General features: G+C 42.9%; 1 protein-coding gene across 1 annotated transcript in view; it reads right to left on the bottom strand.

The window, feature by feature from the left end:
- LOC122563593 (claudin-6-like) overlaps positions 1–27,156 on the bottom strand; it is a 71,976-nt gene that overhangs the window by 26,045 nt on the left and 18,775 nt on the right. Inside the window, exon 2 of the transcript XR_006315660.1 lies at positions 6,685–6,765. The gene's annotated coding sequence lies outside the window, so the exon portion shown is untranslated. The remainder of the gene's footprint in view (positions 1–6,684; positions 6,766–27,156) is intronic.

Raw genomic sequence — 27,156 nt, 5'->3', positions numbered from 1 at the left:
ATGGACTGACATTCAATGAGACATTCTGTTTTTGAAAACAGAAGCGATAATCCAATACCTATTTCAGAATCTGGCCTAAGGAAATTAGTTTGCAAAAACCTGCACCAAAAAAAGGAAAAATAGAAGGAAGTATGGGATGGGCTAATATTTTGTGAATGCTCGCGCTCTCAACTAATGTTTACTGCAGTAGGTGAAAGAGGGTGGAGCACCACAAGGGTAGGTCAAACAACATCGCACAGGAATAGGGGATTTTTATATAGGTTGCAAGGATGTTAATTCACATTACACATTGGTTGTTTCCACTCTGCTTAAAGGAGAAACACATGGTGACACACTTTGAACAAGGAGGCCAATACTTTGCAGAAAATTCCCTTGCAATCAGCGTTCAGTATCGGCTACTTCAGAACTTAGCCTCAGCATGTTCCTTGCTCTCCCTTTCACACTCACGCTCATCTTCCTCTTTGACTCACTCTCTCTGGTTATCCTCTAATGTGTCTCTATCTACTCTTATCTCTGTATCTCTATGTTATTGTCCATCTCCTTCTCTTTGGGGATATTTTATGAACATGAAAACAGAGGACGATGAGCAAGCCATTTCATACCTTTGAGCCAACTCCCCAAGATCATGGCTAATCTGGCTGTGGTCATATCTCCACTTTTCCTGACTGCCTCCCAATCTTTCCCACCCCCACCCCCACAAGTTTTGACTGCCTTGTCTATCAAATAATCTATTTAACTCAGTCTTGATTCATTTAAAGACCCAGCCTCCACTTTGCAAGAACTGAACTCCACACTCTAATGATCCTCTGAAAAAAAATTATTCCGTTATTCTCTCTCATTCTTAAACAATGTCACCCATGAGAGTAAATACCCACCTTGTACTTCACCAGCCAGTCCCCACAAAATGTTGTAAAGAGTTTACCTCTCATTCTTCTAAACTCCTCTGGGTATCTGTTCAACCTTTCCTTTCAACCCATCACTGAATTGAACGAGCCTCCTCTGAACTGCTTCTAAAGGAATTCTATCTTTTCTTCAAATAAGGAGACCAAACTGTATGGTGTACTCTAGGTGAGGTTTCACAAACACTCTGTACAAATGCTGTAAACTTCTTTCGTTTATATTCCATTTTCCTTGCAATCAACAACAACGTCAAATTTGCCTTCCTGATCACTCATGGTATTTGCATAATAATTTTACGTGATTCAAGTACTAACATCACTCAGATCCCTTGGGATCACCGAGTTCTGCAATCTCTCTCCATTTAAATGACATACTGTTTTTCAATTCTTCATGCCAAAATAGACAAGATCATATTTACCTGTGATGTGGAGGTGCCTGTGTTGAACTTGGGTACACCAAGTCAGAAGTCAGAGAGTCAGAGATGTACAGAATGGAAACAGACCCTTCGGTCCAACCCGTCCACGCCGACCAGATATCCCAACCCAATCTAGTCCCACCTGCCAGCACCTGGCCCATATCCCTCCAAACCCTTCCTATACATATACCCATCCAAATGCATTTTAAATGTTGCAATTGTACTATCCTCCACCACTTCCTCTGGCAGCTCATTCCATACACGTACCACCCTCTGCGTGAAGAAGTTGCCCCCGCAGGTCACTTTTATATCTTTCCCCTCACCCTAAACCTATGCCCTCTAGTTCTGGACTCCCCATCCCAGGGAAAAGACTTTGTCTATTTATCCTATCCATGCCCCTCATGATTTTATTGACCTCGATAACATCACCCCCCAGCCTCCGACACTCCAGGGAAACAGCCCTAGCCTATTCAATCTCTCTCTACACGTCAAATCCTCCAAACCTGGCAACATCCTTGTAAATCTTTTCTGAACCCTTTCAAGTTTCACAACGTCTTTCTGATAGGAAGGAGACCAGAATTGCACATAATATTGCAAAAGTGGCCTAACCAATGTCCTGTACAGCTGTAACATGACCTTCCAACTCCTGTACTCAGTACTCTGACCAATAAAGGAAAGTGTACCAAATGCCTTCTTCACTATCCTATCTACCTGCGATTCCACTTTCAAGGAGCTATGAACCTGCACTCCAAGGTTTCTTTGTTCAGCAACACTCCCTAAGACCTTACCATTAAGTGTATAAGTCCTGATAAGATTTGCTTTCCCAAAATGCAGCACCTCGCATTTATCTGAATTAAACTCCATCTGCCACTTCTCAGCCCGTTGGCCCATCTGGTCAAGATCCCGTTGTAATCTGAGGTAACCTTCTTCGCTGACCACTACACCTCCAATTTTGGTGTCATCTGCAAACTTACTAACTATACTTCCTATGCTCACACCCAAATCATTTATATAAATGACGAAAAGTAGTGAACCCAGCACTGATCCTTGTGGCACTCCACTGGTCACAGGCCTCCAGTCTGAAAAACAATCCTCCACCACCACCCTCTGTCTTCTACCTTTGAGCCAGTTCTGTATTCAAATGGCTAGTTCTCCCTGTAATCCATGAGAGCTAAGCTTGCTAACCAGTCTCCCATGGGGAACCTTGTCAAATGCCTTACTGAAGTCCATATAGATCACATCCACCGCTCTGCCCTCATCAACTCTCTTTGTTACTTCTTCAAAATAACTCAATCAAGTTTGTGAGACATGATTTTCCATGCATAAAGCCATGTTGACTTTTCCTAATCAGTCCTTGCCTTTCTAAATACATGTACATCCTGTCCCTCAGGATTCCCTCCAACAACTTGTCCACCACTGAGATCAGGCTCACTGGTCTATAGTTCCCTGGCTTGTCCTTACTATCCTTCTTAAAGAGTGGCACGACATTAGCCAACCTCCAGTCTTCTGGCAGCTCACCTGTGACTATCAATGATACAAATATCTCAGCAAGAGGCTCAGCAGTCACTTCCCTAGCTTCCCACAGAGTTCCAGGTTACATCTGATTAGGTCCTGGGGATTTATCCACTTTTCTGGGTTTCAAGATATCCAGCAGTTCCTCATTGTATTATATGGGCATTTTTCAAGATGTCCACATCTATTTCCCTACATCCAATATCTTCCATGTCCTTTTCCACAGTAAACACTGATGCGAAATACTCATTTAATATGGGTGGCACAGTGGCACAGTGGTTAGCACTGCTGCCTCACAGCACCAGAGACCCGGGTTCAATTCCCGCCTCAGGCGACTGACTGGAGTTTGCACATTCTCCCAGTGTCTGCGTGGGTTTCCTCTGGGTGCTCCGGCTTCCTCCCACAGTCCAAAAATGTGCAGGTCAGGTGAATTGGCCATGCTAAATTGCCCGTAGTATTAGGTGCAGGGGTAAATGTAGGGGAATGGGTCTGGGTGGGTTGCGCTTCGGCGGGTCGGTGTGGACTTGTTGGGCCGAAGGGCCTGTTTCCACACTGTAAAGTAATCTAATCTAATCTAAAAATATCTCCCCCATCTCCTGCAGTTCCACACAAAGGCTGCCTTGCTGATGTTTCAGGGGCCCTATTCTCTCCCTAGTTACCCTTTTGTCCTTAATGTATTTGTGAAAACCCTTTGGATTCTCCTTAACTCTATTTGCCAAAGCTATCTCATGTCTCCTTTTTGCCCTCCTGATTTCTCTCTTAAGTATACTCCTACTGCAAGGACTCATTTAATCTCTCCTGTCTACCTGACATATGTTTCCTTCTTTTTCTCACATGACAACAGGTTATAGTCCAACTGGTTTATTTGAAATCACAAGCGTTCAGAACGCTGACCCTTTGTCATGAAGTCACTTGGACTATAGCCCAGTGTCGTGTTACCTCTGACTATATTTACCCATGTTATACGCCCTCTGCCAATTTTCTTCCACAGTCTCTTAACCTTCCATATCCCTTTGCAGACACTTTACCTCCTCTTGACAATTTATTTCCCCACCCATCTTTGGAACTGGACAAATTTAGCCCTCCTCAAGATTCAACATCCAGACTTATCCACATCATCTCTCTGTTACCTCCCTCACTCTAATTCTCCTAATACACACATGATGCTCATAGTCTACAATGATCACAATATCTTCCCTCACTCATTCTCACCCACCCAATCATCCCACACCACTAACCCTGCATGGCCTGTGCATTGCCTACTCATTCTCTCAGGACACCTCACCATCTTCAACTCCAGAAACAGCACTAACCACCATGCCACACAATTTCACCTCAGTCAATCTCTCCCTTTCTCATTCCAGGAGAATTAATTATTGCCAGACTATTTATTCCCTCCCACCTCCCGCTTTTGCAATCTCTCTCTCCAACAAGATCACAATTTCTTAATTTCCTCCTCCATCTAGAACATTCATTCCTTCTCCTGCCTTCCTGATCACCTCGTCCTGCTCCTCCACCCACCAGCTACACACCTCGTCCCACATCTACAAGAAGACAAGTACTGGCAAAGCGATGGGCAAAACTAGACTCGTAGTGTCGTGGAGGTCTACAGCACAGAGATAAGGCCCATCGAGCTTGCAATGGATGAAAACCTAAACTTATCTTCACCAGTGAACTGCCTCAGAAGGCAGAGCAACTGTAACAGCTTGCTGGTCTGGTAAGTGAGACCTGAGGTTCAACATTGGGCATGTCTCAGGCCAGGCACAAATCTATTTCTAGGTCAAGCACATCTTGCGGATGTATTCCCATTCACTAATGACATACTGTCAAGGTCATACAAGGAGAATGCTCCAGGGTGTTTTCCAGCTTTAGGGCAATATGGGCTGATCAAATAGACTTGGAACGTGGCCAAATTGATCAGTCATGTTTTGGCTGATTATGCATCATGGTTAATGCTAAAGTGTATAATTACAAAACTTTCCCAGGGAGAATGCCCTTGACACCTCTCTCCTTTCAGCCCACACATGCTTACAACTCCCCCCACTATGATTTCTTCGTTTATACTCACTTTCATTATTTCTAATAAAAGAACTACACCTCTCATATGCTGCATAGAATACATTTGTATATGTGAATACGTCAACCATGGATTTCCTTTCTATGTACCCCACTGGCAGCTATTTTGTACTTATTGTGGATACACTTCCTACACCAATCACCGATAAAAATCTTTTTAAAGTCTTTTTTTTCCCCAACAGACTTTTCTCTTAATAATGAATGGCAATTCTCAAGACCATCCAAAATTTGATACCGTTCTGCACCTGGGAGGATTAGCAAGAACCTGACCTACAATGCATAATATGAGAAAAACTTGTTCTGCAAACTTGTTCTGATTCTTGTCCATCTCAGTCGTATCAATAATTATTCTCGTCTATTCAACTTTTTCTTGCTCCTTCAAAGCTTTTAATCATCCACCCCACACATTCCTCAATCCCCACTCTCAGGTCAGCTGCAGCTTATAAAGCTACCTCTGTCCTGTCAGACACTCCCAGGCAAGTGCAGCACAGGCAAGATACCAAGTAAAGTTCCTTCCACGTTGTCCTGTCAAATGTTCCAGCAGTAGGTACATTGGCTCAATACAAAATGAAACTCTTTACACTGTCTCATCAAATACTTCCAGGGCAGGTACAGCATGGATGAGATGAGAATAAAGTTCCTTCTACATTGTCCTAATAAACAGTTCAAGGCTAGTTACAAGATGAGTTTGACATTGGGTAAATCTCCCTCCATACTGTCCCATCAAAACTTCCAGGTCTGGTACAGTTAGACACAGAGTAACCCCACCGCCCCACGCAGTGTTACATTAAGCATTCCACAGATGGGTTAGATACAGAATGAGGGTCTTCACACTGTCTCCTCAAAGACATCCAGGGCAGTGCAGACATAAAGTTTCAAAGCTGGATTCATGAGGTCAATGTATCTTCTCCAGATCTTCTGGCAAATCTTCAAATAACTTCAATCTAACTCTGAAAAGTGGCCTTAGTTTAGAACAGCCAATATTTAACAGAAACTCTGTCTCCCCCTGACCATTGGCGTTCAGAACAACCCATTCATTATCAGCTCAGGCCTCTGAGCCTAGATTACACGAGATTCCAATCCAGCAGAAGCAAAATACTGTGGGCGCTGGAAACCAGAAATAAAAACAGAAAAATCTGCAAAACTCAGTGGGTCTGGCAGTCTCTGTAGAGGGAGGAAGAAAATTGAATCTTTACTCATGTCGACTGGAAGGAGAGGATACATCAGAAAGGTACACGGAGCCCAGAGGTTGGGAATCCAATGCACAATGTGGTTTTAGTCTATTGTGAAATGGCTTCCAGTCTGGTGAGGACTCAGTTGCTTAATGGTATCGGGGAAGTGAGCACTGACAGGTTTGGGAGAGGCCACGCTCAGAGGGTGGGGACAATTCCAGGTTTCAGGTAGGAGAGATAATTAGCAGCTTTGGTGGCAGTATTTTGGGCAGCTTTATCGGAGGCCGAAGTGAACGGCGAGTGGGGTGGGAGTGGAAGAGGCCATTGGTGGCTCTCTGGTGGAGGGTGACGGCCTTAAGAATGGGATATGAAGCAGCCCAGAGGCATTGACGTTGTCTCAGGATTGAGGAGAAGTAGAGGTCTCAGTGGATTGGAGGATTACGTTGGTGTTATTGGAGACCTCTAGATGAGTGCTGGGGGCTTGAGATTGGCTGTTAGAGGCCTAGAAAAGGCATTGGAGGGATTTGAGGCCTGGAGGAGATGCCTGCTCAGGGAGTTGCTTAGATAGAACATTCTGACTCCAGGAATATTGGAGTGAAGGCACCTTACCTCCTGAACTGCATCTTCCAAACTATTTCTGGATATCGCTGCTGTGTTATGCAGAGGCTCAGGAAACCTGGTCAGCTACATCTAAAGATGAAAAGTAGAATAATAATACTCGTGATTTCATGATTATAATTAACTCAATGCTTTGGTCATGTGCATGCATTCCCCTCTCAGTTCCAGCCAGGTTGATAACCTGACTTTTAAGGTGTTAGGTCCCTTTTCCCCAAATCCTTTACCTCCCCATCCAGAACCTTTCTTAGATTTTCCAATAAAAAATGCTCCCCAGTTTCAGTTTGATGATGTTTCATCAGAATGGTCAGCAGCTATAAATGGTGCCGTAACCGCTGACATTCACCCCTCTGTAACCACTTACAGTTCCTTCAGATTCATGTTTTGCTTTTACTTTACTGTTCCCTTCTGCCCCACCATCCAGTTTCTGCTTTAGCTCACCTGACCTCCATCCTACTGTGGACATTCGTTTCAGCTTTTATTCCCGGTCCTGGCTGAACCTCCTCTAGGGAACATTTCCAGGACATCCGCACCAATCAACCCCACTACCCTGTGTCTGAACATTTCAACTCCCCCTCCCACTCTGCCGAGGACATGCAGGTCCTGGACCCCGTCTACAGTCACTCCCTCACCATCCGACGCCTGGGGGAAGAACGCCTCATCTTCCACCTCAGAACACTTCAACCCCAGGGCATCAATGTGGACTTCACCAGTTTTCTCATTTCCCCTCCCCCCCCACCTTACCGGAGTTCCAACCTTCCAGCTCAGCACCACCCTCATGACCTGTCCTACCTGTCCTACCTCCCTACCCACCTATCCGTTCCACCCTCCTCTCTGGCCTACCACCTTCATCCCCACCCCCATTCATGTATTGCAGTCTTTGCAACCTTCTCTCCAGCCCCACCCCTTCCCATTTATCTCTCCACCCTGGAGGCTTCCTGCTTCTATTCCTGATGAAGGGCTTTTGGCCGAAACGTCGAATATCCTGCTCCTCGGATGCTGCCTGACCGGCTGTGCTTTTCCAGCCCCACTCTAACCTGAACCTCCTCATTGCCTTTACTTGCTCGATATTTGCTTAAAAGCTGTTTAAATGCCCCCAGCCTGCTAGCTAGCTTTGATGATAGCTCACTGAGATGAAGGGTTAGTACATCCACAGACCTTGCCTGGCCTGCTGAAGGTCCTTCTGCATTATCTGTTGATGTCCCATTGCACTGTCGTGCGGAAGGAATTGGGTGCAAAATGAAAACCAATCAGCAAATATCTTAGTTCCGGCCTGGCCCTGTGGATTCACACACTCTATCAATAACGCGGCCAGGTTTAGCTCGCTGGTAAATGATTGTCGTTTTAAGCACCTTTCCTGCCATCGAGACTGACAGCAGGAGAATTACAGTAAGGTGTCTTTGCGTAGTTTTGCTTTCTCTGCTCTATAACACACTAATATTTTCCATTTTATTGAGTTTTATTTCTCTCGTGGCCCCGAGAGCAGGAAAGCCCCCGATAGTTTGTCTTATCGAGAAGTTAACCAAGGCGCCACTAAATGTTTCCAGGTGTCCTCGGCTTAGAAATGTGCTCTGTGCTGTTCACACGAAAAGTAACAGTGATCTTGTGCAAGGATTGAGCAGTAAATGACGGAGGTTGACGTCAGCTGAGAGAGCACCAAGTTATAGATAAGGGTCATCCGGTGCTAGCCCTACTTCCTCTTTCTTCTGTGTTGTGAGGTTTCTAAAATCTTACTGTGGTAAACCTGCCATGTGTGTCTCTGGAGGAAATTGCCAATTACTGTTCAACATATAACTCTGTTCCATGAAATTTGATGCGATTATTAGGAACTGACATTTCTTTGTTCGGCCGTGGAAGGATAGGGTAATTCTATATGAGCCTTTCGAGAAATGCAACCGGTTCTTTTTTCTCTCTCACAGAAATTACAACGATCAGAATTTCATTTTATGTCAGAAGCTTGAGAAGATATGATACTTCCTTTGCAGAGTCAGGTCCCCTTCCTGCACTTCTTTCTCAACGTTATTGCCATGCCAATTTGGATTGGAGGCATACCCCGCACTTCCTCAGGATTGTCATTCTGACTCCCCTGAAACTAATTTCACTCCGTGAATTAAAATGGGATCATTTGGATAGGATATAATGTCCTGTTGGGCGGAATTAGGTACTGCAGATGCTGGAGATTAGAGTCAAGGTTAGTGTGGTGCTGGAAAAGCACAGGTCAGGCAGCATCCGAGGAGCAGGAAAGTCGATGTTTCGGGCAAAGGCCCTTCATCAGGAACTGTCCTGATGTCCTGTTGCCGAGTGGAAAGAGACAATTAACTTACTGTACCTGTCAAATAATGATCCTGTCTGCACCATTCTCCACATCCAGAAAATTTTCTTTTCAAATGTTTACCTCTCAAAATTACCACTACAGCTGCTCCCTCCACAGGTCAGGCAGTTCATTCCAGACCACCACAGCTCTATGCACAAAAGGCAAAGTGTCTCATCTCCCATCTAGCTCTTCAGTCAATTCTTTCCATCTGGATCTTCCCAGCACCATAGCATTGGAAACATTTTTCTCCTGATGGTCTCTATTCGAATCCTTCATAGTTTTGCACATCTACTAAATCTCCCTGAAAGCCTTCCTAAACTGTGGCACCCACAATCAGACACATTACTCCAGCTGAGATCTAGTCAGTATTTTTTTTAAAAGTTCATTCAAGTTTGCTTGAATCTCACATCAAGAATTTCAGTAACAGTGTTAAAACCCCGTTGGTCTAAGTTGAAAATCTTCATTCTGAACCTAAACTACCAAGTTCTTGTATCTTTTCTTTAGGTATATTGACTCAACCTGCTGTTGTCCAACTCCTGGCCAGTGTTATCAAGACTCAACAAGGTTAACAGCAACAAATGACACAGACACCAATGAGTGTAATGTGTTTTATTAATAAATCACATAACAAACCAATTACAAACAATATGCAAACTTCACAATCACATACAATCACATCCCATGCCAAGTCAAGTTGTTCAGTCTTAGTCTAGTCAGTTCTGTCACTGAGTCCCTGACTTAAGATTTCTCATTAGAGTGTTGGTCCCCAGGATTTTCACTCATGAACATTCAACCTTCATACCTCTGCCTATGCGATTTATTTCCTCTGACTGAAATGATCCCAGCTCCATCTTGCGTGACCAACCGTCTCTTTTTGATTATTACTTTTAAACTCATTAACCCACCAGAACATTCTAAGCTATGTTAATCATGTATTGCAAAGCTGGGCTCAGTGAAATGGATAAGATTTTTATATCAAGATACAAATGCTACATTCATATCAACACTACAGGTGGTAATGTGGCTAAATACAGCCTTGTGACCTTGACAGCATTGACACCTCTCAGTGGGATGCATATTGATTCAGTCCTGTTGCTATGCTGAATCTGGCCATTCAGTCTCTTCCCCAAGGATCACCAGTAATTTTTCGGTTTGTACCTACCCTACCTCAGCTAGTGACAGACTTGCCTTCATTCTAAAACTTTTGTGGGCTCAAGTTCCACTCCAAATTTTGAGCATATACTCCAATCTGTCTTTCAGATGAGATGGTAAAGCAAGGGCACCTCTCTTCTCACATGTAAATGTGAAAACAACTCAGCTCTATTGTGAAGAAGAATTGAACAGTTCTCCCCAGTCTCCTGGTCAATGATTATGTCTCAACAAAAACCAGATTATGTGATTATTGTTGTTTTGCATGTATGAGAGTGCACAAACTGGCAGCCATGTTGCCTAAATAACAATACAGAAACATTTCAAATGTGAATAATACTTAGTTTGAAGCACTTTTCAACATCTTAAAGTTGTGACAAAGGTTATAACTTTACAATTACAAATGCGAGATTTTATTTCTTCAGCTATTGTGCTGGTGTATGACCCATTCGTCATTGCGATGACTGGAGTACACATATTGTATTCTTGGCAGTGTACGAACAGGGTTGCTATACCATGATAACATAACTTCCTGTCAGATTATCATGGGACTAAAGGATCCCGAGAATATTGGGCTGGGGTTTTTGTAATTTATTGAGATCCCAAGGTTTGCTGCATTGTTTTTGTCAACATCATTGCTTGAACTGACCTTGTTCAAAAAAAATAACTCAAACCAGAATAGACATTATGTCCCTGACCTGCCTAATAGGGCACACAACAGGGTGAAAGAGCATTCATCTATTGGGCCATTGGAATCCTGAACAGACTGACTGTAAAAGCACAGAGTCATGTAAATCAATGTTTTCCAATAAAGAGCCACAGCAGCATGATGGGCCAAATGGCCTCCTTCCAAACTATACATTTCTGTGGTTGCATGGAAGCATAACACAAGAAGATTGGCTCAAAGGCAACTCTTATCAGCTTGTGATTGACCTCAATGAATTTCTGCCATCACCTTTAATGCTTCACAATTTCAATCCTGCTGCTCCTAATTCTTCACCCCCGCTCAGAACTCTTCGAGTGATATTCAATCTGCAGTTTTCAGGATTTAATTATTTTATCCAAAAAATAAGTAATGGCTTTTAGTGAATAGAAAAAATTCTCCATGTGCACATGGATTTGTTTGATTTTTCTCATGTTCTTGGATGTTTTGATGTGAAGCCAATTTCACAGACCTGCATCCCTTTGTAAAAATGTCATAAAGTTGTGCAAACCCTTCAGTTCAACTTGTCCATGCCAACCAGATATACAAAATTATCTAGTCTCATTTGCCAGCACTTGGCCCATATCCCTCTAAACCCTTCCAATTCAAATACCCATCCAGATGTCTTTTAAATGTTGTATTTGTACCAGCCTCTACCACTTCCTCTGGCAGCTCATTCCATATACGCACATCCTCTGTGTGGAAAAAGCTGCCCCTTAGGTCCCTTTTAAATCTTGCCCCTCTCAGTTCAAAAAAATGCCCTCTAGTTTTGGACTCTCCTACACTGCAAAAAAGACCATGCAATTCATCCTGAACATGCCCCTCATGATTATTTGAACCTCGATAAGGTCACCACTCAGCCTCTGACACTCAGGGAAAACAGCCCCAGCCTATTCAGCCTCGCCTTATAGCTCAAACCCTCCAATCCTGGCAACATCCTTCCAATAGGAAGGAAACCAGAATTGCGTGCAATATTCCAAAATGTGGCCTAGCCAATATTCCAACAGCCGCAACATGACCTTCTAATTCCAAAATTGAATGCACTGACCAATAAAGGCAAATATACCACCTTGTCTACCTGTAACTCCACTTTGAAGGAACTCTGAACCTGCATTCCAAGATCTCTTTGAGCAGCAACACTCCCCAGGACCTTACCAATAAGTGTATAAGTCCTGCCCTGATTTGCTCTTCCAAAATGAAGCAACTCATATCTAAATTAAACTCTATCTGCCACTGCTAGGCCCATTTGTCCATCTGATCAAAGTCCCATTGTATTCTGAGATAATCTTCTTTGCTGCCCATAGCACCACCAATTTTGATATCATCTGCAAACTTAAGAACCATTCCTCCTATATTCACATCAAAAACTTTTATATAAATGACAAAAAACAGTGGACCCAGCACCGATCCTTGCAGCATATTGCTGGTCACAGGCCTTCAGTCTGAAAAGCAACCTTTTACCACCACCCTCCATCTCCTCCCTTCAAGCCAATTTTATATCTAAATGGTTAGTTCTCCCTGTATTCCATATGATCTAAACTTGCTAACCAGTCTCCCATGTGGAACCTTTTTTAATGCTTTGCTGCAGTCCATCGCTCTGCCCTCAATCTTCTTTGTTACTTCTTCCAAAACTCAAACAAGTTTTGAGACATGATTTCCCACGCACACAGCCATGTTGACTATCCCTAATCAGTCCTTCTCTTTCCAAATACGCGTAAATCCTGTCCCTCAGAATTCCCTCCAACAACTTGCCCACCACTGATGTCAGGCTCACCGGTCTAAAGTTCCCTGGCTTTTCCTTACCATCTTTCTTTAGTAGTGGCACCAAATTAGCCAACCACCAGTCATCTGGCACCTCATCTGTGACTATCGATGATACAAAGATCTCAGCAAGGGGTCCAGCAATCATTTCTCTAGCTTCCCACAGAGTTCTAGGGTACCTCTGATCAGGTCCTGGGGATTTATCCACCTTTATGCATTTTAAGCTGTCCAGCACCTCCTCCTCTGTAATATAGACATTTTTCCAGATGTCACTATTTATTTCTCGAAGTTCTCTGATCTTCACATCCTTCTCCACAGTAAACACAGACTCAAAATACTTAATACCTCACCCGTCTCTTGCGGTTCCATGTATAGGTGGCCTTGTTATAGAGTCATAGAGGTGTACAGCACAGAAACAGACCCTCCAGTCCAACTCGTCCATGCCGACCACATAACCTAATCGACTCCCAGCACTTGGACCATATCCCTTCAAACCCTTCCTATTCATATACCCATCCAGATGCCTTTTAAATGTTGCATTTGTAATAGCCTCCATCACATCCTCTGGCAGCTCATTCTATACACGTACGACCCTCTGAGTGAGAAAGTTGCCCCTTAGGTCCCTTTTCTACCTTGCCCCTTTCATCCTAAACCTATGCCCTCTAGTTCTGGACTCCCCCACCCAGGGAAGAGACTTTGTCTATTTATCCTTTCCAAGCCCCTCATGGTTTTATAAACAACTAGAAGGTCACCCCTCAGCCTCCAACGATCCAGGGAAAACAGCCCCAGCCTATTCAGCCTCTCCCTAGAGCTCAAATCCCCCAACTCTGACAACTTCATTGTAAATCTTGATCTTTAAGGAGCCCTATTTTCTCCCTATTTACTCTTTTGATTTTAATGCATTTGTAAAATCTCTTTGGATTACTCTTCATTCTATTAGCCAAAGCTACCACATGTTCTGATTTCCCTCTTCAATATACTCCTACTACTCTTATACTCTTCTTGGGATTCACTCGATCCCAGCTAGGTATATCTGACATATGCCTTCTTTTTCTTGACCAGAGACTTAATTTCTCTAGACATCCAGCATTCCCTACACCTACCAGCCTTGCCCTTGACCCTGACAGGAACGTACTTTTTATGGTCCTTCATTATCTCATTTTTGAAGGTTTCCCAATTTCCAGCTGTCCATTTACCTGCTAATAGCCACACACAATCAACTTTTGAAAGTTCCTGCCTAAAACCGTCAAAATTGGCCTTACTCTAATTTAGAACGTCAAGTTTTAGATCTGGTCTATCCTTTTCCATCTCTATTTTAAAACTGATAGAATTATGGTTACTGGCCCCAAAGTGATCCACCACTGACACCTCAGTCATCTGCCCTGCCTTACGTCCCTAGAGAAGGTCAAATGTTGCTCCTTCTCCAATAGGTATGTCCACATACTGAATAAGAACATTTTCACACTTAAATTCCTTTCCATCCAACCCCTTAACATAGTGGCAGTCCCAGCCGATGTTTGGAAAATTAAAATCCCCTTTCATTACAAGCCTATTATTCTTACAGATTACTGAGATCTCCTTACAATTTTTTCCTGGTAATTTTCCACTGATTATTGGGGTTTCCATAGTACCATCCCAATAAGGTGATCATCCCTTTCTTATTTCTCAATTCCACCCAAATATTCACTGCACATATTGCCTGGAATTAACTCCCTAAATACAACTAAAAATGCCACTCCCCCTCCTCTCTTGCCACCTTTTTTTATCTTTCCTATAGCATCTATACCTTGGGGCATTAAGCTGCCAGTCCTGTCCATCTCTGAGCCACATCTCTGTAATCGTTATGACATCCCAGCCCCATGTTCCCAACCTTGCCCTGAGTTCATCTGCCTTACCTGTTAGGCCTCTTGCATTGAAATAAATGAAGTTGAATTCATCAGTCCTACCTTGCTCCTGCCTGCCTTGACTGTTTGACTTGCTCCTTTTCTCAATTATACCAGCCTCAGATTTATCTTTTCTCTCAATATCCCTTTGGGTCCCACCCGAGCCCCTTAATAGCTCAATGCCTCCTGAGTAGCACTACTAAATCTCCCCAACAGTATGCTAGGCCCCTTCTAATTCGGGTGCAACCTGTCCTTATATAGGCCACGTCTGCTCCAGAAGTGATTCTAATGATCCAAAACTGTGGATCCTTCTCCCCTGCTCCAGCTCCTCAGCCACACATTCATCTGCTCTATCTTTCTATTCTTAGTCTCACCAGCACATAGCACTGGGAGTAATCCAGATATTACTGCCCTTAAGGACCTACTTTTTAACCTCCTGACTAAATTCCTACATTCTCTTCTCAGAACCTCATCTGTTTCTCATCCTATGTTGTTGGTACCAACATATACAATGACCTCTTGCTGATTGCTCTCCCCTTTGAGAATATTCTCAGAGACATCCTTGGAGGAAACACACCATTCTGATGTCTCACTGTCAGCCGCAGAAACGTCTGTCTGTGCTTCTGACTAGACAGGACCTTATCACAGTCAAGCATTTGGAACCTGATGTACCCCTCGTTACAGTAGAGCCAGTCTTGGTAGTATAAATCTGGCTGTCAGTGCTTCAGTCCCCTGAGACCCCATCACCTCCTACATTTTCCAAAACAGCATACTTGTTTGAGATGAGGATGGCTACAGGAGATTCCTGTACTACTTGCCTCCCTCTCCTACCTTTCTTAGAGTTAACCTAACTACCAAACTATATCTGTGGTTTATCTACCTTCCTGAAACTGCTGTCCATCACACCCCCTAGCTCCTGTAAATTCCTCAATGCCTCTAACTACCTCTCTAACCGATCTATGCAATACAATAGGATTTGCAACCAAACACACTTCCTGCGGACAGAATCATTAGGAGCATTGAAATTCTTCCTAACCTCCCACAACCAACAGGAAGAGCACATCCCTCTACTAAAGGCCATCTCTGCACCTGAACAATCTACAGACCCAGAAAATAGCAGTCTTACTGCTCTAAAGACACCGCTCTCGGATAACTTAGTACTTCTGTTTTATATTAAAAGAAATTTAATCAAGTGACAGATATCAGTAAAACAATCATTTGTCTTTCCTTCATGAAAACATAGACAATTAATTCTGGTATCTCTCCCAACCAAAAGAAAATAAACATTTTTCCGTGCAGTTAAATGGGCCTACAATACAAATATATTGCATGCATTGCAAAGCCACTATTAACTTCTGTGTTACAGGAAGATTTGACACAAAATTAGCCTGATAGAGGATAATACACAACAACAAGAGTAAATGATCTTAATTTCTTGGTATAGCAATGAGCTGACAGCAAGATGGTTTATAATTAAAGGTGAAAGCATGCATCTAGTCTTGCTCACTCAGGCAAGCTATTCAGAGTTTCTGAAGCAGATTGTCCACATATCTATATATAAAAATAATACAGCACATCCCCGTTAACTTAGGTGTACTTTTAGAATTGAATATTTTGAGTTTGTTTCAGAAATTAGAAAAAATAGACATGTGAATTAAAAAAGTTAACGTATGCGGTATGCGAGAGAGCCAAAGATCTGTGGTTTGATCTCAGGTCACCGGAGGGACAAGTACAAGGTGTGGCTGATACGTAGAAAAGATTTTCATGGTATTACAATATCAAGAATACAGGAATTGTATTTGATAAAAAAATCAATGTCTATTAATTCACTTTTTACCATCCTGCTAAGCACTTGATACATTGAAAACAATGTTGTCAACTAGGCATGGCAACCAATCCATTGATTTACCAAGGCAGTTGGTCTGATGGTTGTTACTTGTGTAGGAAACTAGAATCCTCTCATAGTTCTGAGGACATGGACTGTGTCTGACCTCTTTCCACTGGAGAGAGGGGTTGATCTCAAACTGAAGCACATGGTTTACTCACCACCCTCCTCCCTTTCCGAACTGTTTCTCAGTTCATGAGGGCAGTGGAGGCACTGGCCAGCTGATTTGCCCTTGTATCTACTAAGGATCTGAATTGGCTAATTAGTAGTCTACCATGAGAAGACCCAAGTCAAGCATGTAGTCTGACAAGTTTCACTTAACAAACGGATGTTGGGCATGAAGTCAGAAAGCCCTTGCTTTAGGATGGGAGTAGGTGAGGACTGATGTGTTCATCAGAGTCACAACCCCCAACTTCATCCAGTACAACACCATACTTAACCTTCAGTGCTACCTTTTCAAACTTATCTCATCACCTTACTGAGGCCTGCCAGCTTACACTGCCATTTGTACACACTGACCTTCAATCCAGCTTCCATAACATCCTCCTCTCTGGGTTCCTCCTGTAGTACCTGTAGTTATCACCACTCAACCTGCAGAGACTACAGAGCTGCTGGCCAACTGGCTCTCCTTGAATGATAATCATAGACTCAGAGAGATGTACAGCATGGAAACAGACCCTTCAGTCCGACTCATCCATGCTGACCAAATATCCTAAATAAATCTAGTTCCATTTGCCAGTCCCTGTAAACCCTTCCTATTCATATACCCATCCAGATGCCTTTTAACTATGTAATTGGACCAGCTTCCACCACATCCTCTGATAGCTCATTCCATACACACACCACCCTCTGCGTGAAAAAGTTACCCCTTAGGTCCCTTTTATTTTATTCCTCTCTCACCCTAAACCTATGCCCTCTAATTCTGGATCCCCCATCGCAGGGAAAAGACTTTGTCTATTTACCCTATCCATGCCCCCATGATTTTAAAAACCTCTATAAGATCACCCCTCAGCCTCTGACATTCCAGGGAAAACAACCCCATCCTATTCAGCCTCTCCATATTTAGTGTTCAATCTGCTTCCATTATTCTTGCATATGGCATGTTTGAGAACACAATAACATCCATATTACAGAATGTATCCTCACATCCTTATGAGGAATCGTATTAAACCCGTGACCCTCTGCCACTCAAAACAGTTTATGCTTATTTAGTCCTGAAAAAACTTCAGGGATTTGGACACAGTTATCAAAACCACTCTTAGCAATTTGTCTTTTAAGGAAAGGACTTATAATGCAACAGTTGTTTTCACAAGAAAGACAGAGGCTGAGGGGTGTCCTAATAGAGATCTGCAAAATTATGAGAGGCATAGGTAGAGGTGGATAGTTAGAGACTTTTCCAGATGAAGGGCGTATGCCCAAAACTTCGACTCTCCTGCTCCTTGGATGTTGCCTGACCGACTGTGCTTTTCCAGCAACACACTATTCAACTCGCTTTTCTCAGGGTGGAAAAGTCAACTACAAGAGTGCCCAGGTTCAAGGTGAAAGAGGGAAGGTTTAGGGGAGAAGTGCAGGGAAAACTTTTCACACAGAGGGTGGTGGGTACCTGGAATGCACTGCCAGTGAAGATGGTGGAAGCAGGCACATTAGCAATGTGTAAGGCCTATCTTTATAGACACATGAATGGGAGGTAAACAGAGGGATAGATACTGTGCATGGGCAATAGGTAATGGGTCTAAATAAGGAATAGAGTTGACATAGGCTTGGTGTGCTGAAGGGCCTGTTCCTGTGCTCTGCTGAATTGTATTGTATTGTATAATTGCATTGTATCTGCAGACTCTTCAGAGAACTGAAACCTCTCATCCTTGATACCATTCCAGTATATCTCATCTGCTATCTTGACATCTTTCCTAAAGTACACTTCCCAAAACTGGGCACAGCACTTCAGCTGGGGTCTACACAATGTTGTATAAAGATTGAGCCTGGCTTCCCCACCATTGCACACTATGCAATTATGATGAAAACCATAAGTGTTCCCACAATGACAATTCACTCCAGGACCTATGCCTTCGACCATTATAGTATACCAACTGATTTTCTTAGTTACTTTAATTCTTGCATCTTGTTAGCTGCACATCACCCTCCCTCTGTTCCAACAGAATCTCCAACACTACAAGCCACACTCAGAGAATAAACAATGATCCCAGGAACAATTGAGTGGACTGGGACTCTTGTCTAGTACTATTAGAGAGAAAACTGAGGAATGAACTAGTCGATGACTTAAGAGTGATTTCAGGGTTTGTTCAGCTAAACATTGAGCATTTGTGTGGCAGTCAAAGGTAGAGTTTCTTCTTAAACCAAACTGGGTAACTTCCTTATTATCCACAGATATTCTTTCTGGCATGTTTGTGCCATTTACTTATCCTGCCCAAATCCATCTGAAACCTTATTGCGTCTTCTTCTTAACTGCGTAAACATTTAGTTTTGTGTCATTAGCAAATATGGAAATATAACAATTGGTCCTCATATCTGACTCAGTTATACAGATTATGAACAGCTCTAGCTCTCACAATGACCCTTGTGGTAGCCACTAGTAACAGCCTGCCACCCAGAGAATGACACATTTTTTCTATTTTTCTGCTTTCCACCTGTTAACTAATTCTCAATTCATGCTGATACGTTATCTCTAATTTTGTTTATTAACTTCCTGTGTTGGACCTTAACACCTTCTGAAATTCCAATTACACTACACTTATTGGTTCTCCTTTGATCATGCTGCAAATAACATTTTAAAAACACTTAGTCTATCAAACATGATTCCCTTTCATAAATCCATGTTGACTCTGCACAATGTCACAATTATTTACTAAGCATCCAGTTATCACATCATTTATAATAGATTCATACATTTTCCTTATCACTGATGTCAAATTGATATGTCTGTGGTTCTCCATTCTCTGTCTCCCTCCCATCATGGATTTAAATTGAGCAGGTAATACTATATGGGGCTTTAATGCCTTAACTAACAGACAACCTCTCTGACAGTACAACACTCGGTCACTATTATACAGGAGTGTGTACCTTGATTCCAACTTTCAGCTTTGAGCTATTGATGGAGCCAAGCTGACACTTGAGTTTCCATGAGATTAATTGCATCTCCCTTCACCAGATCAGGCATCACTGCACTACTGGCAACAAAATCAAAAAGAAGTTTCAATTTGCAGCTAGATTTGTGAAATGAAGAACAGTGGTCCAAAATGTCCTTCATGTTTTGTCACATTACTCTTGCACTATTAAGTGAGGAGTTGCCTCGATCACTGTCCTGAAAAAGGAGATTCATGAACATTTGCTGTGATTCTGTGGGTATAAGCAAAGGAACAAAATCCGTGTAAAATGGATCCTAGCATTCAAAACTCCAGAAGATCTAAAGTGTTTCTCAGCAGCACTCTTGGAGGTTAACAAGTAATTCAAGCATTACTACTCTCTTTTACTTCTCTCCCAAATTGTTACCAATCATATCTAATTGGTTTATTCAGATGGAGTTAAGTGCTGGGCTCACTCTTTACATCTCCATTGGCTCCATAGGCAAAAAGGAATAAGACTGGCCGAACGTTTGCCCTTAGGAGTAGGTTCAGAGGAGAGCTACAAAACTGAGTCCTACTTTTCTTTTTTCTTTTCTGAATCTCTTGACATTTTTTCCCCCAAGATGGACAGTTAGTCCTAGTGTGGTAATTTGGCCAGTGTAGGCAGTGGGTGCTGCTTTGCTTCTAAGTCAGAGGATTGTGTGTTTAAGTCCTGCATCTTGAGCTGAAATTCCCAAAGTAATACTAAGGGAATGCCACATGATTGGAAGCAACGCAGGAATGACTCATTGAACGGAGTACATCACAGGTGGCTATTAAAAAAAAAATCCCATGGCAGAAGTACAGCGAGCATTTAAGCTGCAACTGAGGGGGTAAAACGCCAAAGGGCAGGGCAAGGCAGGGATATTGAAAGCATTGCAGTAGACACCAAGTGAGCACGCAGCCTTGTTTCAAAGAAAAGCAGTCCATTTCATTAACCAACATCACCAAAGATCATTATTGCATTGTGTTTGTGGATGCTTGCTGCCTGCATGCCTCCTACAACATTACACCAGACTAATACGAGTTGAAAAGTATGGCGCTAGCAAAAGCTCAGCAGGTCAGGCAGCAGGAGGAGCAGGAGAGTCGACGTTTCGGGCATAAGCTCTTTATCATTCCCGGTGAAGAGCTTTTTCCCGAAATGTCACTTCTCCTGCTTCTCAGATGTTGTCGGACCTGCTGTGCTTTTCTAGCGCCACACTTTTCGACTCTGACTCTCCAGCATCTGCAGTCCTCACTTTCTACGAATAAGAAGAAGAAGCAACATGATGAATATTAAGATCCTGAGGGCTCTTGAGAGTGTGGATGTGAAAAGGAGCTTTTCCATTCATGGGAGGTTCTGGAACTAGGGGTCAGTATTTAAAAATAAGGAGTTTCTCATTTAAAACAGAGACAAGGAGAAATATTTTTCTCATGGAGGATCATGAGTCAGTGGGATTCACTTCTTCAGAAGATGACAAAAGTAGAGTTCTTGAATATTTTTAAGGCATAGGTAGGTAGATTCTTGATGAGCAAGGCTATCAGGGATTGTGAGGTATAAAAGTAATCAGGTTAGTTGTGATATTATTAAATTGTGGAGCAGGTATAAGGGGCCTATTCCTGCTGCTAATTCATTTGGATTACTTTAAAAATGAAATACAAGTTCTGAAGACATTTAATGACATCCTAATGCTGTGCAAAGTGCTGTAGAATGGCAAGCCTTTATGTTTTAAAGCAGCTTCTGGTGTATGGTCCATTAGTTATTGAAGTCAGTAGGAAGACTACATCAAATTCTCAGCATTGTACTCTATTTGTTATTCCATACTTACAAAACTAAGCTGTCAGATTGTCAGGAAAAAGATGAACTGGAGGATTCTGACTAACTGAGATTCTAAGATTTCACTGGTTGACTGCTGGATTCAGTCAGTAAGGGACAAAAAAAAACTACAGATGCTGGAATCCAAGATAGACAGGCAGAAGACTGGAAAAACACAGCAAGTTGGGCAGCATAAGAGGTGGAGAAGTCAACATTTCGGGTATTACCCTTCTTCAGGATTGCATCTCATGAAGAGACACTGACTTCTTCAGCAATAAAGAAGGGTTATACCCGAAATGTTGAATTCTCCATCTCCCGATGCTGCCTGGCTTGCTGGATTCAGTTAGCATCTCTTCATGAGCTGCAATGCCATCATTGCTGAGATCAGGTTTATCAACAGAGAATAGCCACTGTATCTTTGATGTGTCTAGATATGATTCACAGCAGTGGAACTGTACATTCATTTATCTATTGAGCCTTTGGAGTCTTAAACAGATGTATAGGGCCAATCTTCCAGGCCCCTTAACAATGTGAGCAGTGGCAAAAATGTTGGAAAGATTGGGTGAAATGTCCAGCAAGGAGCTTAGAGTTATGGAGATGTACAGCACGGAAACAAACCCCTCGGTCCAACTTGCTTCGCAACATTGAGAGAAAGAAGTCCTATTTACCAACCAGATGTTGAATAGCAAGATGAGATTCTCACCAGAGAGTGGTGAGAGACCTATTTGCATGAATTAGCATATGTTAACATCTTGTTATTACTTAATACCACCTCATTAATATAGATAGAAAACAGATGCCAAGATATGAAAATCAGAGCATTCACCTAGCAACTCCAGCCCAGAACTTGTTCCTCCACCTTAGAAACCCGTTACTGAAGTCTTATGGTATACTCCATGGACAGTGACCTTACACACTCCACAGCAATAGACTTTGACATCCAGCACATAACCTCACCACACCAATATGGCACATCTCCGATTCACCTACAATACATTCTTGCACTTCAGTGCTACACTTTGGTGTGCGTCAGCACTTTTCATTGGAAATCTTGAGGCATTCGTGAGGGTAGTGGATGATTATTTGGTAAAATCAAAATGTAGAAGGATATGGGGATAAACAAGGAGATTGACACTAAGTAATGGTGTTCATTTAATAAAATCAGTGCAGAAATGATAAGTCCAATGGCCTTAACACTTCTGTAACTTTGGTGATAAAGTTGCTAGGATGGAGGGACAGACACCCATCTAATACATTCAACCATGCTGCATGCCAGCTTTTTGTTCACTTTGTGCCTACTGCCATGCTTACATTGTCCCTACCCTGCCCTATCCTTTGGCATTTTACCCCCTCAGCTGTACCTTAAATGCTCACAGTATTTCTGTCTTGTTGCATTGCTTGATGCAAACACAAAATCAGGCAACATGTCATATTTGGCAGCAGTCATCAGTTAATGGAGTGGGCATATTGAACTACGGCTAAGGACTAAGGATCTGGTCTGTTTCTTATGTTCTCCACAGGTCCATTGGAAGCGTGACTAATATATCCAGTCAGAGTGCTATTGTTGCTGTTGCTGTGATGCAACAAAGATGTGGAAAGATGGAAAAGGGATAGTGAGCCCAGGACCAGAACCTCCAGTGGCTGCTGAACAGCCTCCGCATGAGGAGTTCACAGCTGAAGGACATATTAGTATTCAGAGGAGGTACAGGAGTACCCGAGTCTATCATTCTCAAGGTGATCTCCTCCAGATGGGCGAGGGACAGTGTCACTGAGGATATCCCTGGACACTGCCACTGAACGATACCATATACTGGAGTGGGATCTGCGACCTGAAGGAGTGGGAGACAATCCTATCCCAGTGGTTGTCAGGGTGACAGCTGACACCTTTATGCTACTGACTAGTTCCAAGGTGCGATGGAGATCTGTGTGAGATCTCTCAATTGTCCACCCCACAAATTTATCACAGCTGATAATGCTGTTTGTGCTAGATCGCATACTACATCTCATGATGAGGTCAGTACTGTGGGCTGGGCAGTAGGATTCAGCAACCCCCAGGGGCAGGGCATGATGGACTGTGCTCATGTTGTACTCAGAGGGCTAAGTCATGACACAGCGGAGTTAATCAATGGAAAAGAATTCCGTTCCATCAATGTGCAAGTAATCTGTGATCATCAGTTCCAATTCTTAGATGTCTGCTGCAGTTATCCAGGAACCAGGAACCCTGAGATACTGCCTGGTGCCTGGTTGAAGGGATTAGATGGGTGCCTGTCCCTGCATGCAAAGTGTCCTGTAGTATTATCACATGATGTTGCTCTAATCAAGAACTCATGTTCCTGCTGCGTTTGAAAGTTTAGACGCTTTGAAAGGATGGTAAGTGAGGAATAAGGCCTACCCTCTGTGATTATGGCTGATCACTCTTTTACATAACCCCTGACTGAGTCCAAACGTCAAGACAGTGCTGCCAATTCTTTGACCCAGGCCATGATGAAGCAGATAATTGGGCTGTTAAAGACGTGGTTCTCCTCCTTAGGTCCATCTGGAGGGTCGTAATAATACAAAATGTGCCACAATATCACAGCATGCTGTACTGTGCACAACTCTAGTGGATAAAGCCAGAGATTGATGGAGGCTGTTAGACTTGGAGAGTGAGAGCAGGGACCCAGAGTGGAAAATGAGAACATTGAGCAGGAGGAACATCATCTGCAATGTGATAGAGTGTCGCTACAAACCAGACTTGACTTCATTGACACCCACTTCCAGCAGATGTAAGCTGCGTGCCGAGATTATTCATTGATTAGAAAATTGTTGTTGCTCCAAAGGCAAGAAGTCCCTTTCCATTCTGAGAGGGAGTTTTCTTTTATTCATTGACAGGATGAGGGTGTCACTGGCTAGGCCAGCATTTATTGCCCATCCCAGAGGGCAGTTAAGAGTCAACACATTACTGTGGGTCTGGAGTCACATGTAGGCCAAACCAGGTAAGGGTGGCAGTCGCCTTCCCTGAAGAATATTTGCGAACCAGATGGGTTCCCCCCAACAATTGACAGTGGATTCATGGTTATTAGACTGTAAATTCCAGAATGTTTTCCTTATAAATTCCCACCATCTGCCATGGCAGGATTTGAACACAGGTCCTCAGAACATTACCTGGGTCTCTGCATTAATAGTGCAGCAAAAATACCACTAGGCCTTTGCTTTCCCAATAACTTCCCCTAACTGCAACCTCAGTTTGTTTTCTGTTCACTTTTCCCATTGCTGACTAAAGAGAATGGCTTAAAGCATTTGAAGACTTTCCCACATGTGAAGGTCCCATATTGAACAGTAAGATGCTGGGCTATGTTGGGTACTGGGGAAAGAGTAGCTGTAACTTTGAAAAGGTCTGTAAGATGGACTGAGGTAAGCTGCGTAGCTTGCTACTTAAATAGTGATCGTTGTAGGAATGTGCATTTATATGTGTCAGCCACGTCACTTATGTGCTCTGAGAACATTGGACTGCAATTGATGTGCTACTACGTTGACAGTGAAGGGCAACTCTGGATTGCCAACACTTTACTGGAGTCTAGATTAGAGTAGTGCTGGAAAAGCACAGCAGGTCAGGCAGCATCCGAGGAGCAGGAAAATCGATGTTTCAGGCAAAAACCCTTCATCAGGAATGAGGGTTTTTACCCGAAATGTCAATTCTGCACCTCGGATGCTGCCTGACCTGCTGTGCTTTTCCAGCACCATTCTAATCTAGATTCTGGTTTCCAGCATCTGCAGTCCTTGTTGTTTTTTAACCTAACACTTTACCGGATGCATGGCTGGGTTCAAAGATGGCAGAGGCTTAAGGGATCCCAGATAACCCAAGAGTGGCAAGCTCTTAAGCCTAAGACGCATGGGAGAATAGGATGAGTGGGACACTACAGGGATGTGGTGCTCAGTTAATGAGGTGAGGTTGGGACAATAACACAGAAAAACACATTAGGTTTCATGGAGTAAATCCCTCCGTGAAACTTGATGAAAGTGTCACTAGATTCAGTCTATCGTCAGAGAGCAGGTTTGTGCGAATAGATTGGGCTTGTTGTAGTAATGAACCAGGGCGAACATGATGGATCAAACGGCTTCGTTTTGAACTGTAAATTGCTCTGATTCCTTGGATAGCACAGTACAACTAGATGTGGGCCAAAGACAAACCTTAATGACTTGTGATTGACTTCAGTATTTTGATCCTTTCACCTTTAATTCTTTCAGTTTCATTCCTGCTGCCTCTAATCCTTCACCATCACACAGAACCCTTGAGCAATCTGTGGGTAACATTCCGTGTACATTTTTCAGCATTTAAATGCTTTGTCTATCCACCAAGAACAGTTTCGGGGAATTGAGAAGGTTCCTTTGTGCACGTTTCATTAAGGAGACAGATCTATTCAGTCATTTTTTTTGGTGATCTTGGATGTTTTGAAGCAGCACAGACTGACTCACTGCATAAGAGTTTATTCTGTACCAAAACAAAGTCAACCTATTTTTACATCCCCTTAACTCATTCAAACAAAAAAAAAAGCTCTGTGTATTTTAAAGTGTCTGCAATAAAAATATATTCCTTAATCTCTGAAGCTATTGTAAATTAATGCATGTGGGGAGGCACATTGAATCATTTATAGCAGAGTGTATCTTCAGTCTGCGGGCGGACAATAATAATAAGTGATCATCATTTGTTTATAAAGTAGCGAGCTGACAGAAAAATGGTTTATAATTAACAGCAAATGAGTACGCCTGCTCTCGCTCGCTCAGACGAGCTAGCGGAGTTTGTAATGTATATGGGATATATTTAATTATACAGCATGTCCCTATGCGCTTTGGTGTACTGCTTGAATTAAATATTTATATAAGTTAGAAACAAATATAGGTGTAGATTTGAGAAAAGGGACCCCACCATGAGAAATAAAGATCTGTGGTTTGATCTCAGGTCACCATAGGAGCACGTAAAGTTGTGTCTGATGTGCAGAAGAGATTCTGTGGATACACCAGTATCAAAAACATAAGAATTTCCAGGATAATAAAAGACCAATGTCCACAAATTCACCTGTTACCATTCTGGTAGTTGCATGACACAAGAACAGTATTGTTGACTGATTATGAGATCTAATCAAAGGTCCAATTTCACTAATTTGGGCCTGAATTCTTCCCATTTTTGGCAAAATGTTTCCTCAAGTGATATTGTTGGCACCTTGTCTGCTTTGGTTCATGTTAATTTTTCTTATGCAATCTTCCCCTCTTTGGCTAATTACTTATGTAACTCTCTGTCTCTCCCTCTGGGCTAAGAAACAATGCAAGTCTCAGATCTGCAGCCTCCAGGTATGTGCAGAGTGAGTGAGAGCTAAGAAATGAAGCTAAGAGCCATAAACTGTATCCTGTGTAAATACGTGAAATCTTGTTTCTCAGCCTAACAATCTCATATTTTCCTTTCTCCAGTTTTATTCCTCAACCTTTCCATGATTGGCCCTGCAAAAGAGAGTGGAAAATTCCACATGGTGCTCAACTAATTAAGATGACTTTCCTAGACTAGCAGAAAGTGAGCTGAAAATGTGTTGCTGGAACAGCACAGCAGGTCAGGCAGCATCCAGGGAACAGGAGAATCGACATTTCGGGCATAAGCCCTTCTTCAGGAATGAGGAAAGTGTGTCCAGCAGGCTAAGATAAAAGGTAGGGAGGAGGGACTTGGGAGAGGGGCGTTGGAAATGCGATAGGTGGAAAGAGGTCAAGGTGAGGGTGATAGGTCAGAGTGGGGTGGGGGCGGAGAGGTCAGGAAGAAGATTGCAGGTTAGGAAGGCGGTGCTGAGTTCGAGGGATTTGACTGAGACAAGGTGGGAGGAGGGGAAATGAG

This window comes from Chiloscyllium plagiosum, chromosome 27 (assembly GCF_004010195.1).
Source record: "Chiloscyllium plagiosum isolate BGI_BamShark_2017 chromosome 27, ASM401019v2, whole genome shotgun sequence".
NCBI classification, from domain to species: Eukaryota; Metazoa; Chordata; class Chondrichthyes; order Orectolobiformes; family Hemiscylliidae; genus Chiloscyllium; species Chiloscyllium plagiosum.
This window is presented reverse-complemented; position numbering and strand designations above follow the sequence as displayed.